Here is an 11,800-nt window from a genome sequence, read left to right on the forward strand (position 1 = left end):
ATCGCCCATTATTCCACCTCTGACTAACAATTTCCCACCTGTTTTCCTCTCAATTTTCCCTCGTTTTTCTCCCTATCCTTGTGTGGGTCAGTCACCAGCCATGAGCGGAATTCACCCCGACTTCCACATCCTATTCTCTCTTTCCTATTTTCTTTAATCCTTCCCCACCAGAGTCCCCGGCCAGCCCAGTTTCTTTTCTGTGCCCACTTTAATTCCTGTTCCCAAATGAATAAGCTGCCCTTTCTCTCACACTCTGCCATTATTGGCCCTCCCTGATCCTCCATGATGGTATCTCCGCCCCACCACTGGCTTTCCTTCCCACCATGGCCCTCCATGAGGAGTCAGAATACTCCTTACTCTCCACAGCTACTCCCAGGATCTCCTGGGAGTATATTTTCCTCTTTATAAATTCATTCAAAAATTATTAATCCTTTAAAAGATCAAAGCAATCCGGATACTGTTGGCTGTTGTATCCCATCCCTAGATTCATTCTCCCTCCTTTCTCAAGGAGTCCAGCCCCATCCTCACCAGCTTCCTCTCCTGTCCTTCCATTAATTAGAGGATTTCTGCAACTCCCTAGCCTCTGAGTTCTTCAGCTTCCTTAAATCCCGTGACACTCTACTCCAGCTACAGAAAGATGTTCACCCACTAGTTCTCCTCATCATTCCATCGCTTCCAGTGACTTATCCCTTCTAAACCCATCTGTGTCCTCAGCAAGAACTTTCTTTTTTCTTTTTTCCCCCAAGGCAATTGGGGTTAAGTGACTGGCCCAGGGTCACACAGCTAGTAAGTATTAAGTACTGGGACCCAATTTGAACTCAGGTCCTCCTGACTTCAGAGCTCTATCCCCTGCACCACCCAGCTGCCCTTCTCAGCAAGAACTTTGATCCCTTTGCCCCTTAGTATTTTCTCAGCTCTTTATCCTTGCTCGAACTTCCCCTTTTTTATGTTTTTTATCTTATCATTAGCCAATCCTTTCCCTTAAGAATCTTATCACTGATTACCCCTGTCAGACCTCAGCCCTGGTTTACAACTGGGGGAAATCTCACCACTGTGCTCCCTGAGTACATTCTAAATTCCCTGGGTCCATCTCCAGCTGGGCCTTCGCTGTGGCAACGCAATCCTTTTATTCTTCCCTAATTCCTTAATTTCCTAATTCCTTAGAGTTGCTACGTGGTGCGGTGGATAGAGTGCTGGACATGAAGTCAGGAAAACTCATCCTTCTGAGTTCAAATCTGCTCTCAGACACTTACTAGCTGTGTGACTCTTGGCAAGCCATTTAACCCCGTTTATCTCAGTTTCCCTATCTGTAAAATGAATTAGAGAAGGGGATGGTCAGCCACTCCAGCATCTTTGCCAACAAAACAAAACAAAAAGAACCAAAAAAACCCAACCCACTGAATGGGGTCACAAAGAGTCAGACATGCTCGAACAACTGATCAACAACAAACATTATCTTGAGCCCCACAAAACCTTTTTCAACCTCTTCTCTCCTTGAGATGCAGACCCCCAACTCCCATCTCTCTCATCTGATTTTTGACAAATGAAGGGAGTGGGGCAGAGATGGGAAGAAGAGAGAATAAATGCTTGTTAATTTAAAAAAAGAGAAATTGGGGTCATTCTACATGAGCTTCCTCTTCTCCTTTTCTCTTTATCTCAGATCCCTTATCACTGACCCCAACTCTTCAATGAAATAGCCTTTCTTCCCACCAAAGCCATTTCCTTTATATTTGTTCTTAATACTATCATGACATCCACTCGTCTTCTCTAGCAATCTACAACCTCCATCATCTTCACTGTCTGTCTCCATTTCTCTCTCATTCTCCCTCTCTCCCTTTCTTTCCTTCCATCCTCTCTCTCTCCCCCTTCCTTTCCCCTCTCTCCTTCCCTTTTTCTCTCCTTCCTTCCCCCCTTTTTCCCTCCTTTCTTCTCCCTCTCTCCTTCTCTCCGTCTCTCTCTCTCATCTCTGTCTTTCTCTCTCAGTCTCTCTCTTTCCCTCTCCCCACTTTTTCATCTCCTCCCTCTCTTCCTCCTCACCCTTACTTCTCTAGGTTCCTTCACATTTCTTCCCATCTTCACTAGACTCCGTCCTCTTGGATTACTGGCCTATATCTTTTCTCTCAGTCAGTCAAATTCCCGGAAAAAGCTATTTATACTCTTTCTCTTTCTCTTTCTCTCACCCCCTCTAAAGCCTCTTGCAATCTGGTTTCCAAGCTTATCACTTAACTGAAACAGCTTTATCCAAGGCCATCTGTCATGGCTTAATTGCCAAGTCTCTTAATTTTTTGATCTTTATCCTTCTTAGGTAACCTGTTACATTTGACATATTCAATCACTCCCTCTTCCTGGTTTCTGTCTCCTCTGTCTCCTTTGTTGGTTCAGCAGTCAGATCCACTGTCTCCTCTGTCTCCTTTGTTGGTTCAGCAGTCAGATCCAGCTCCTAAATTGTGTTTCCCCCACCCCACAAAGCTCTGCCCTAGACTTTCTTTTTTCTCTCTCCATATTTTATCTTGGCGACTTCATCAGTTGCTATAGATTTAATTATCACCTCTGTATAGGGATGGTAGCTAGATGGCTCAGTGGAGAGATTGCTGGACCAGGAGTCAAACAGACCTGAGTTCAATTATGGCTTCAGATACTTACCTGAACAAATCACTCACCCTCTATTTCTGGAGAAGAAAATGGCAAATCTTTCCAGTATCCTTACTAAGAGAACCTCATGAACATTATCCTCATGAAGAATAAAATCCAATTATCCAGAACTATATATCTCTTTCTTGCGCTTCAGTCCTTTATTTCCCCTTAGATATTCCAATTTGTATCTCTTGGAGATTCTTGAAACTAAATGTATCCAAAATAATGCTTATGATCTCTCTCCTTTCTTCAGAACTTCCCTATTCTCCTTTTTCATCTCTTTCCTCTCTTCCTGGCAATGGCACCACCATCTTTCCAGCTTCTTGGATTCCCAATCTCACCATTATCCCCAATTCCTCACTCTCCCTCATCCGACATCTGACATCCGACATCAAGTTAGATGCTCAATCCCACTGTTTCTTGCTTTGTGATATCTCTAGCATCCGACCTCTTGTCTCTACTCACACTCTACTTACATCTTGGTTCAGGCCCTTGTCCCTTCTTGTTTAGATTATTTATTACTCTCCCGGTCTTAAGTCTCTTATCATTCTTGTATATTCTACAATGACCAAAGTGATTTTCTTTAATTCTTCCCCACCCAAGTCCCCCTCCATCCCGGTTCTTTTTCTGTGCCCACTGTAATTCCTATTCCTTAATGAATAAACTGCCTTCATCCTGAACCTTTCTCTCACACTCCGTCATTATTAGCCCTCCATGATCCTCCATCACTTTTACTCAGTAAACTCTAGTGATCTCCTCTTGCATCGAAGATAAAACATAAATGCTTCCATTTAACTTTTAAAACCCAATCTCATTGATCAAACTCATTGGCCATTACTCTCCCTCCCACATTTTGTGATGTGACTAATTGTCTCAATTTCTCTTTGCTTTTTCCATGGCTATCCCAGTTGCCTTAGAATGTCCTCCCTTCTCACTGTTACCTCAATGAAACTCTCTCCCTTCAAGACACTGCTCAACTATTGCCTTCTACAGGAAGTACAGGGAGACTTTCTTGATCCCCCAGAAGCTAATGCCATCTTTTCCAAACTATCTTGTATGAAATTATTTAGTTTTTAGTCTCTTTATACTTATTCTGTGCATGCTTACACAGATCCTGATTGCCTTCCCTATTAGGTCCTTGTGAGTTTGTTTTTAAGTTTTAAAATTTATTTTAAACTTAAATACAAAATACAAAAAGAAAAAAAAATTGCCTAGTACACAGCAGAACGTGAGAGGATTCAATCTTTCAATGTCAAGAAAACCTACATAATAAATAATACCCATTTTTTCTAAAACTGATTGCTTTGCTTCATTGTTTTTCTTTTGTTCTCTGCTATGCCCTTTTTACTTTATTTTTCCTTTCCCACCTCAAATAAGTGTAGACATGTCCATACACAGCTATCGATAAGCATACACGTATATACTCATAGACACTCACACCCATATATGTAAGATCATATTATGCTTATTTTCACTTGTCATCCATTTCTCTGGGGGCAAATAGAATCCTCCATCATAAGTCCAAGCCCTTCCATGTTTTTCTAGCACCTCATATTTCCTACACCACAGCATTATTCCAATCCAATCACATTCTAGCTAAAAGGATGTCTGAAAGTCCCCCCCCCCATTTTCTGCATTTTTTCTAATTTTCGTTGCATAAGTTTTATTTATATGAGACATTTTAAAATCCTTTTTTATTGAAGTTCTTTTTATTTTCTAAACATATGCAAGGATAATTTTTTCAACATTGACCTTTGAAAAACTTTGTTCCAAAATTTCCCCTCTTTCCCCCTCCCCTAAAGAGCATGTAACCCAATCCATGTTAAACATAGTAAAGCATATGTTAAATCCAATATAGACATACATATATATAATTATCTTGCTTCACAAGAAAAAGCAGATCAAAAAATAAAAAAAAATGAGAAAGAAAATAAAATTCAGGCAAACCACAACAAAAAGTGAAAATATTATGTGGTAATCCCTACTCAGTTCCCACAGTGCTCTCTCTGGGTGTAGATGGCTCTCTTCATCACAAGATCATTGGAACAGGTCTGAATCATCTCATTATACAAAAAATTTCAATTTAAAATAATAAAAATAACCCATTTTATACTTCATCAATGCTCTCACCTTACAATGTAGTTTAAGGTCTGACACCTTAATCTACTTCCTTTACATAATTTCCCCCTGGTTCTTTGGAGTTTTTTTACCTTTTTGTTCTTCTAAATGAATATCGTTAATATTTTTTTTATTCGATGAGAGAGTTTATTATGAGATTGTTTCATGTGTCATCTCTATATCTCTAGTACCTAGGACAGTGCCTGGTGACAAACAAGTGTTTGTCGATTATGTGCCTGATGTTATAAAAGTGCAAGTGCTTTGGATGGATCTTTTGCTGGGAATGTGGGTCATGGGATGATGGCGGACCCAGGGCCTGTTGTGAGCCAGTTATGTAAACATGGCAAGGTTGAAGCAGTGTGCTGAGAGAGGAAGTCTCCTCATCTGTAAAAGGGATGGTCATCAAGTGAGGAACTTGCCTTATCAACTAAGTCTCTGAGATCAGATCTCGAGGCTCTAGGCCAGACTGCAGTTCCCATTTATTAGTATCATTATCATCATCATTATTGTCAGGGAATCTGGGTTCAAATCCTGGCTCTTCCTCACTGTGTAAGCTTGGAAAAATCTCTATTCCATATGATGTCAAAAGTCTGAATAAAAGAAAATAATAAATATGAATCCCGAGAAATTGGATCATCTGTCCTGTCTGGGCAGCTTTTAGCTCCCTGACAATGTGGCAATGTTGGATGCAGTGACCTGCAAAGCCCCACTTCTGAAGAGTGAGCCCACCATATAGGACCAGGGAGTTCACTGAGATTCATCCCACACCAACTGTAGAACGGACATCAATAACAGTTGATGCCTTGGCTATTTTTTGCAGCATTTATAACCTGAAAAAAGCATTTCCACATCTGTTATCTCCTTTGATGCCTCGGTTTATTTTTTGGTATAACCAGAGGACTGAACTAGAGAGTCTCATATGGTTATGATATTTCTGTTGACTTGTCTCTTAGCTGGTGGATAAAGTGCTGGAAAAACCTGAGTTCAATTCTTGCGTCTGATACGTGTGAGTTGTATGATCCTGGCCAAATGGTTTGACTCCTTTGGGCTTCAGTTTATAAACTGAGAGAGTTGGCCCAGATGCCTAGCTCTCCATCTAAAATCTAAGATTCAATATCCTAAGGTACCTCCCAGCTCTAACATTCCCTGTTCTAACATCCTTCCCAGCTTTGACGTTCCTTATCTAAGATCCTTCTCAGATCTCAAGTTCCCTCTTTTAAGATCCCTTCCAACTCTAACAAATTCAAGCTCCTGCCCCAATTCTAACATTCCACATCCTAAGTTACCTCCCAGCTCCAACATTCCCTGTTCTAAGATTGCTTCCCACCTTGGACTTTCTATATTCTAACGTTTCTTTCCACCTTCCATCTTTGTTTTAAAATTACTTCCAAGATCTGGATCAAACAAAAATAACATTTATGAAGCGCTTTGCAAATCTTGAAGCACTCTATAAATTATTGATGCTTATTATAAGAGCATTAGGAATGATCTATGTCCTCAGGTTCCAAGGTTCCTGCCAGCTCCAACATTCTCTCTTCTCCAGTTCCTTCCTAAGATCCCCCAACTCTAGTATTTAGGGTCCAGGTGGCAACATGTGATTGGTGGCTCAAGACAATGGTTGAAGAGCTATCATGGGCCACCCGGGGTAAGCGCCCAGGGAGTGGTTTTATGAGAACTGGGCTGAAGATGTCCTCTCCAGGCATAGCCTTTCCAAGCTGGATTCTGTCTTAGAGCAGATCCTTATTCGTGAAGGAAAGAAAGAAGGGAGGGGAGGGAGCAATGCCCTAGTTCACAGGTTGTTACTAACTTGGGAGGTGTGACCAGAGAGGGAGAGAGGCTGTGAAATCACAGCTTGCTTTGCTGACACATCTGCCAGAAGGCTCTTCAGAGCCCAAGAGAGGGGACTATGGGGGTCTCACTTGCTCCTTCCAAGCACTCAAGCTCTCCATCTGTTAAGGGGTCTAAGAACCTTGAGTCCAGCAGAGCTGCCCTATAGTCTCTAAACTTGCATTCAGGAAGACCACAGCTGGACCCCTTCATCACTTCCTTGCTTCTCGGAGGTCCTTCTCTGCAAAATGGTCATTACAACAGGGCTCACTTCCCAGAGCTGTTGAGAGGCTCCATTGAGAGGATGTGTGGAAAACACTTGGTAAATCTTAAAAGGGTCCAACAAAAAAGGGAGCTCTCATTTTGGGAGATTAAAAGCCTTCTGAAGAATTTCAAATCAATTCACCAAAGCTTTATGGGAAGAGCCCGTGTTAGGAAAGAAAAGGAAAGGAATCTTGACTAAAGAGATCTTTGGACAAGATGTGAAACATGGCGACCAAGGTGTGAGATATGGCGACTACTGATAGCTGCTGGACCAATGGTGGCTAAGATCTCAAAGTCTAACCTGGATTTCACTCCTTCCCATAGTGTGCAAACTTGGTTCACTTAGCAAGCTCTGGCTTCCTTACTTCTCAGTGAAATGAGCATTCTTCCTCCTCTCTGGGGTGGCCCGAGTTAGGAAGGGGAAATCTACCTCCCCTCTGCGCTTTGTCCTCCTTCCCTCAAACCCCAAATATCCTCCTGGAGGAGGGGATCTGACACACTTACTCTCATTCATTTGCTGCACTTCACAGGGTAAAGTTGTTGCTTTCCTTTCCATAAAAAGTAAAAATTAGAACACAGCAGGAAATGTGGACCCATTGGCAGCCTGGTCATTCTTGGAATCATGCTTTTAAGTGCATGAAATAAAATATATGGGATTGCTTTTTTGTAATTAAAGTTTTTTATTTTTCAAAACATCTGCGTGGACAATTCGTTAACATTATCCCTTGCAAAACCCTGTGTTCCAATTTCCACCCCTTTCCCCACTCCCTCTCCTAGATGGCATGTAGTCCAATATATATTAAACATGGTAAAAATATATGTTAAATCCAATATATGCAAATAAATATATGGGATTTCATTCACAATTGTGATGAAATAAAGATGCCTTTTTTACCTCCCATCTACATTTATGGACTGGATTGGTTCTGACAGGCAGTGTTATGTTCCAATGAGTCCCCCAGTGCCTCTGATTCTAGGGTGTTGTGGGAATTTGTATATTTAACAGCAGAGTTTCAATCTGGGCTTTCTCTTTCCTTGAAATGTACAGCAAGGCTAGCCAAGGCTTGTTCCCCAGGATTTATGGGTATCATTCAAAGGGTGGGACTTTAGATCCCAGAATGTCAGCCCTTTGAGGGTCCCATAGGAAGCGGGAGGGCTCTTAGGAAACAGAGCCCAACGCTGGAGCTGGGAGGGATCTCAGGACAGAGAATTTCAGAGCTGGGAGGCTCCTTCTTCACTGAGACAGAAATTGAAGTAAGGAGAAGGGCAGCAGCCCATTATCCCATGGTTTCACAGCAAGTTTGTGGCAGACACCTCAACTGTCCCCGAGCACTGCTCTTCTCTTTGGGGGAGCTGCCCGGCTGGCAGTTGACTAATTCCGACACCATTTCCCAACCCTCACCTCCCGGGTGGGAGAGTAGCCTCCACCCGTTCCCTAAGATGATGGGATATACCGTCCCTCCAAAGAAGGCAGAGCTCCCCCAGCTCCCTCATCAGGCTGTTACCAGAAGGGGTTCTTTGAGGGTTGGGTTCCGGCCTAGCATCCAGGCAGATGTCCCCCATCCATTCCTTCCCGTGTCTTCCTCCTTATCCTCCACAAACCTCTTTACTCTCCACCATTCCAATATGCAGAAGCAGCCCCCTTTCTAGCTCGATCCCCAGCCAACACTAACTCTGAGGACATCCCCAGATCCCAAGAGAGCTTCTGGGGGGTGGGGGCTAACCCGTTAGTTAGCCAGACAAAGGATCCCTCTTCCTTATCACCCGGGTCCCCCAATTAGTCCATCTCCCTAAAGAAATATCCAAAAAATTGGGTACTCACAGGGCTCTCCGATGATCCCTGACTGCTTCCTCTGCCGCCTCTCTACACTTCTATTCAGTCTCAGCTTAGAGTTCACACATATTCATGTGAAATGCTTTTTATTAGTGTGTGGCTTGAAAATTGGTTCAAGTTGTGATTTTGCCCACTTTTCTCCTTTCCTCCAGCTTCCTGGGAAGTTAAAATAAACCCAAACCACTTTCTTGGTTTAGTGAGGAGGTGGTGAGGTGCAGTGGGTAGAGTCCTGAGGTTAGGGTCAGGAGGAACTGAGGGTTAGACCCTGCCACTGCCCCTTACTAGTCAGGAGACTCCTAGGCAAGTATGTCCATCAGTTTGAGTCTTCATTTTCCCACCTAGAAAATGGCAACATTCATGGTACTTCTTAATGTTATCATGGAACTCTAGTCAGATGGGCAACAACCATTTATTAAGTGCTTCCTGTATGCCGTGTGCTATTCTAAGCTCCAGAGTCACAAACAAAAGCAGAGAAATCTGTTCCTTCCTTCAAGGAACTTATGGTGGGAAGGGGTGTGCATGTGGGTGCTGGTGGTGGAAGGAAGTACCTACAGGAGAGCTGATGTTAAAGTTCAGAGGGACAGAAATGTAGATAGGAAAGGAAAATCCATTGGGGAAAATGGCACCTTGGAACCCAGCTGGAGACCAAGAGGATACCAGCTCACCCAAGAACAATCTGTCTTATTATTAATTAGTAGTAGCAACAATCTCCTCATCTTTTTTCATGGAATAACCGTATTTCATAAGAATAGTTTTAAGACAAGCTAAGATGATGTGGATATGTTAATAAGGTGGCTCAGATAAAAGTTAGTTGAACCCCCAGCAAAATCCTATAAAAATAAGGGCATCAGCCCCACAGCACTGATTGGCTGCAGCTCCATGCTGCCTGAGTGCTCCTAATCCTGATCCATGGTTATATGGGCCCCTCCCCACTCTGGTCCCCACACTGCCTCTCCCTCTCTCCATCACCCCATCTCCCAGCCCCATGGCTTAACCCTCTGTACTCCACCCCATATCCTCCATCAGTACTTTCTGTATCTTATAAAAGTGTCATTAAACATTAATCCCCATTTGCTTCCACTGTGATCTTTCTCAGCAAGAATACCAAGAACCAAGCTTGTCTGCTTGAGGGACTCCTTTAGAGTTTCATTCTCTTAGTCACAATTAATCATCCCATAAATTAATGACTAATTCAGCAATCACTTAACAGAGTTCGTTATTCACACTAATAAACACCCAGCCATGAGATTATTATTTATCATCTGGAGGCTCACTGAGAACGTGGCCCAGGGAGCAAACACTCTCTCGACACTCTGGAGTTTGTCCTGAACCAGATTAAAATGTAATCAGGAAATATTTAATAAAATAAATAAAACCACAGTAAAACAGAAGTCGATATCCTTAGGTGTACTTTAATCATCCCTAGATCTATTTAAGCTTGCCATCATTGACTGGGAACATCTTTGGGGAATAATGATGGGCTAACATTTATATAGCACTTTAAGGAACACTTTTCATTTGCCTCATTTGATCTAATTTGACGCCTCCAAATAATCCAAATAGGCTAAAAAGGATGATAAATCTACATCAGTGGAAATGCTAATCTCTTTATCTCTATCTATCCACATATCTTTTTGATTTTTCTTTGTTCTTATATAGTTTTGAATGGTTCCAGAAAGTCTGTATTTTGAAAGCTTTCCAGCCATGTAGTGTGGAGATCGCCAGTATCTGGTTTGATGACAGGTAGTCAAGAAAGAGTCTTCTCATGTTTTTATGGATCAATGTTATGCATGAGTGACCATGGTCAAAAATTCAATCTGTGATGATTCTCCAACTCAAAGATTGTTTATTGATTTAATTACCAAGGACATTGTTGGATTTGTGTATATAACGCCCAGGGGTTTCACATTGATTATCATGATTATGATTTTTAGGGAAAAGACAAAAGGTATTTGACGATGCTTCCTGAGAGTCAAGAAAGAGTTAAGAGATCATGAGATGTTGATGAGATCCTGACTTGGGTGTTGGAAGAATTGTCCTAAAGCGACGTTTGGTGCGTCCGCTGGCAGAATTAGAAACTCCCCTCTCATGTGTCTAAGTTCTTTGTGGTTAACTTCCAAGAGAAATTATCAGTGTAATGGTAGTAATAATAATATTAATAATAACAACAGAATAAAAGCCTTTGGGGAGAGAAAAAAGGGAAGAGGGAGAAGAGGACAGAGAGGAACAAAGGAAAAAATGGGAGGGAGAGAGACAGAGACAGAGAGAGATACAGAGACACACACAGACACAGATACAGAGATAGGGATAAAGAGAAAGGAAAAAAGAGAGACATAGAGACTGAGACAGAGAGAAAAAGATAGAGATAACCATAGAGAGATAGAGACACAGATTGAGAGAGAGAGAGAGAGAGAGAGAGAGAGAGAGAGAGAGAGAGAGAGAAAGGGAAAGAGACAGAGAGACCGAGGCAGAGCAAGAAAAATAGAGAGGAGAGAAACAGGGATAGCAAAAGACAGACAGACAGAGAGAGAGAGAGAGAGAAAAAGCAGCGAGAGGGACAGACAGAGAGAGACAGACACACACAGAGGGACAGAAACAGGGATAGGGATAAAGAGACAGAAAGAGAGAAAGGGAAAGAGAGACAGAGACTGAGACAGAGCAACAGAAACAGAAAGACAGAGACAGACACAGAGAGAGAGAGAGATAGAAAAAGTAGAGAGAGGGACAGAGACAGACAAACACACACACACACACAGAGAGAGAGAGAGAGAGAGAGAGAGAGAGAGATAAAGAGACAGAGAGAGAAAGAAAGGGAAAGAGAGACAGAAACTAAGACAGAGCAACAGAAACAGAAAGAGATAGAAAAAGACAGAGACAGTCACACAGATAGATAAAAAAAAGTAGAAAAACAGAGAGACAGAGGCAGAGAGAGATAGATCCAGAGACCGAGATAGGGAAAAAGAGACAGAGAAAGAGAGACAAGACACATACACACACAGAGACAGAGAACCACACACAGAGGGAGACAGAGAGGGACAGAGAGACAGATGGAGGTGAGACAGAGAGCTGGCAATGGCTATGCGACCTTGGTTTCTTCTATAATGTGAATTACTCCAAAGAGAT

Source organism: Sarcophilus harrisii, chromosome 6 (assembly GCF_902635505.1).
Source record: "Sarcophilus harrisii chromosome 6, mSarHar1.11, whole genome shotgun sequence".
Lineage (NCBI taxonomy): Eukaryota > Metazoa > Chordata > Mammalia > Dasyuromorphia > Dasyuridae > Sarcophilus > Sarcophilus harrisii.